The following is a 3,734-nucleotide window of genomic DNA, read 5'->3' on the forward strand; positions in this document are numbered from 1 at the left end:
GGAATGCCTAAGCAGACCCAGGAAATCAAGGCCAACTCTGTGTATAGTGGGCATAGAGCAGTGCACTGATCACATCTTCTATTCACTAAACCTTTCATTATTTTAAAAAACTACGACTTCATCTGAAATTATGGTAGCTTATTATCCCAATGATATGGCTTTTGGATACTTTTGAATTTGATAAATGAATCACCTTGATACTCTTGACCATGAGAAATGAATCATCTTGTATCTCCTAATATTGAATAATAGGCATGGGCTTATATGAGAAATCTTTCATTGAGAGAGAAAACAAAAACAGCGGGCGCCTGGCCCAGGTGGTGGCGGAGGGGGGGGGGCAGGGAGGGGGTGGTGGTTATGTAAGCATTGCGCGTGGAGCTGGGAGCCAATAGGAGGCCTCGGAGCCAATAGGAGGCCTAGGAGGCTCGTGCTCGCGCATGCAGGGTTGGGGGAGGGAGCGCAGGACTTGCAGGCGCCCTCAGCCTCGTCCATTGCTGCCACCTCCTCCAGCCGCTGTGGTGCTGCCTGTGTGCTCATTCGGTGCGGACCGGGGACCTCTTGTGTGAAGCGGCATCTGAGGAGACTGGCGCTCGCCATGGCCGAAGAAAAGCCCAAAGAAGGAGTCAAGACTGAGAACAACGATCATATTAATTTGAAGGTGGCGGGGCAGGACGGTTCTGTGGTGCCGTTTAAGATGAAGAGGCATACACCACTTAGTAAACTAATGAAAGCCTATTGTGAACGACAGGGTTTGTCAATGAGGCAGGTCAGATTCCGATTTGATGGGCAGCCAATCAATGACACAGACACACCTGCACAGGTGGAAATGGAGGATGAAGATACAATTGATGTGTTCCAGCAGCAGACAGGAGGTGTCTACTAAAAAAGGGAACCTGCTACTTTGCTCCAGAACTTTGTTCTTATAGACCAAGAATACATTCTTAATTAGAAAACTGCAATTTGGTTCCACCACATCCTGACTACTACAGTATAGTTTGCTCTATTCTTTCATTTTCCCCTTCCCCATTCCTTTATTGTACATAAAGTAACTGGTGTATGTGCACAAGCATATTGCTTTTCTATTTTCTTTTTCTTTTCTTTTAAACTAAATGGCCAATGGTATATTTTGATTAACATCAAATGGAGATGGGATGGGGAAAAATACTGGTCCTGTGAAAATATCCCCCTTCTCCATTCGTGGCATGCTCATTCAGCTTTTATCTTTATATTTCAGTAAGTTATTTTGCTCTCACTGTTTTAACAAACAAAAAACAAAAAACAAAAATCCTTGCATACCTTGTTTGATTGGAGAATTTTAATGGTTTCATTTATCATTGTAAAACCAAGGACAATTTTATAACTTTTTTGTACGTAGCTGTTACATGTAGGGCAATCTGTCTTTAAGTAGGGGTAAATTACTCTTTAAAAAAATCCTAGATAGTTTACCCTTCAACTCAAGCGTCTTGTTGTTTAAATAAACTTGTTTAAAATGAAAAAAAAAACAAAAACAAAATGTTGATTTTACCATAACCATTCTACTGAATTATAACTCTCCTGACCACTTCAGATTCTATTTCTAACCCCATTTTCCACTTGTAGTTCCTGCTGTGTTCCCTTCAGGACACATTTCCTCCTAAGACAGTGCTACACTGGAATGTTTCATTATCCATGGTACTCCCCTTCCTCCCCCACCTCAGATGCCCCAAGTCTCTCCCCTCAGTTACATATATTCAGTATATTTGCTTTTGTACTATCCACTCCACTGTCATTCCCCCAAAGTAGCTTTATTTCCCAGGGTACAATATTTGGGTGTGACCTTTTCAAAGCCAATCCAAGTATCATTCTCTCAATACACGTGTTGTCTACAGAAAGATGGGTTCCAAAGAATACCTACAGATAGACACAGGTTTAAAATGGTGGCAACTTTTTCCAAGATTCCTGAGTAGCTATTCTTCATCCTCAGACTACTGATTCTGTTTAAGGCCTAGAAACTAATGCTCCCTAAAACATGAGAGGATCTGTCACTGGTCATGAAGGAGTAAATTAATTAGGATCCAGAAACCAGATGCAAAAGAGACATTACTTCAGAGCATCTTGACTGTGCACCTCCCTAGCCTCTTCAGGGTTTACAGTAGAGACCTGATCAGGAATTAACAACCAATCAGAATGTTGGGATAGCCAGCCAATAAAGTGTTACCTTCTAAAACTCAATCAGTTAGGACACAGCCCAAGGTATAAGAACCCCTAGTCTCAGAGTCACCAACAGAGACCTTGAGACAGCCACCCACATGATGGATGACTGGTGGAGCAGCATGAGGAAGTAACCTTCGAGCTAGATACTTCTGATTTGAATACAGTTCTTCCCACTCATCCTTCATTCATCAAACTCCTAAGAACCAGAGGAAGCCACATCAATGCTGGCAGTAGAGCTACAATACTGGCAGGCATTGTGTGCCCTGAGCGTGACAGCAACACTAAGTAGGCTTGCCTGCTACAGCGCTGCTACCCCAGTGATCTTGGCTAGCTGCTGGGCCAAAAGGGATTTTGTGGGCTCAACCCACTAAAAGTAACAGATGAAAATTCTGTATCACTCAGAAAGAGTTAACTGGGAGAAGTCTTGTAACAGGAAACACACACACACACACACAAACACACACACACACACACTCTATCTGATAAAGACTAAAACTCAAGAATTTAAGAAGCATTAACTGTCATGTAACTGAGACAAAACTTAAATATAGATTAACTTATGATTATTAAATCTTAGTCTAAGATAGGTTTCAAATCTATGCAATACCTTTTGTTTCTGAAATGTACTTTTAATTAGAAGCAGAGGATTTTATGAAACCTCTTACACATGATTTTTTGCTCAGGAAACTACCTCAGAAAGAATCTAAGAACCAAAACTATAAAACTTTTAGAAAAAAAATGTATGGGGAAAGCTTCATGATATTGAATGTTTTCTTAGACATGACACCAAAAGCACAACAAACATTTCTCTAAAGAAGATACACAAATGACCAGCACACATAGGAAAAGATGCTCAATAGCATGAATCATTAGGGAAATGCAAATCAAAACCGTAACGAGATGAGAAATGTAGAATAGAAAAGCTGTTACAAAACATGGACCCAGCAATTATACTTCTAGATAGATACCCAGAAGGAGTGAAAACAGAGACAAATGGTTTTGTGAGAACTGCTGACAGTAGAATTCATCCATTGTGAATTGTGGATGTGTTCTCAGAACAGCGAGACAAACAGCAGGTAGACAGGAGCAATTACATATATTCTGAGCTGTTGAATTATATATTTGAATCTACTATTTTAGGGCTGAATACTTCTGCATGACAAAAGAATAGCAGTTGTAGCAGCATTCGAATGCTGAGCTTGGGTTGTAATGTCATGAATGGGAGGCATGAAGAATTGGGGTAGTGAGGGAGGAATGTTGCCTATGGCTTCCCTGGCTTAGGGGGAGCCAGTGGGAAGTTGTTTTTGAAAGTTGTTTTGAATAAAAATGTCTTCTAGAGTGGTTTGGGATGAGGTTTCCTGAGTAAACAGTACAGAAAGATAGCCAGAAATGACTTGTGGGGGAGTGGTTAAACCATGCACATGCTATAAATCTGAACTTTATTCATTTCTTTGCATATATCTTTCCCCAGTTTCGTAGATTTTTAAAATCTCTATGTATAACTGACATCTACTTTCTTTTGTTAATTTATTGTTGTATTT

General features: G+C 40.5%; 1 pseudogene; it reads left to right on the forward strand.

Annotated features, from left to right (window-relative positions):
* The first annotated feature begins 595 nt into the window (after positions 1-595).
* On the forward strand, positions 596-1,069 carry LOC138818262 (small ubiquitin-related modifier 2 pseudogene; annotated as a pseudogene).
* Positions 1,070-3,734: the final 2,665 nt, after the last annotated feature.

Source organism: Dipodomys merriami, unplaced genomic scaffold (genome assembly GCF_024711535.1).
Source record: "Dipodomys merriami isolate MVZ:Mamm:240054 unplaced genomic scaffold, mDipMer1.0.p SCAF_722, whole genome shotgun sequence".
In the NCBI taxonomy this organism is placed as follows: Eukaryota; Metazoa; Chordata; class Mammalia; order Rodentia; family Heteromyidae; genus Dipodomys; species Dipodomys merriami.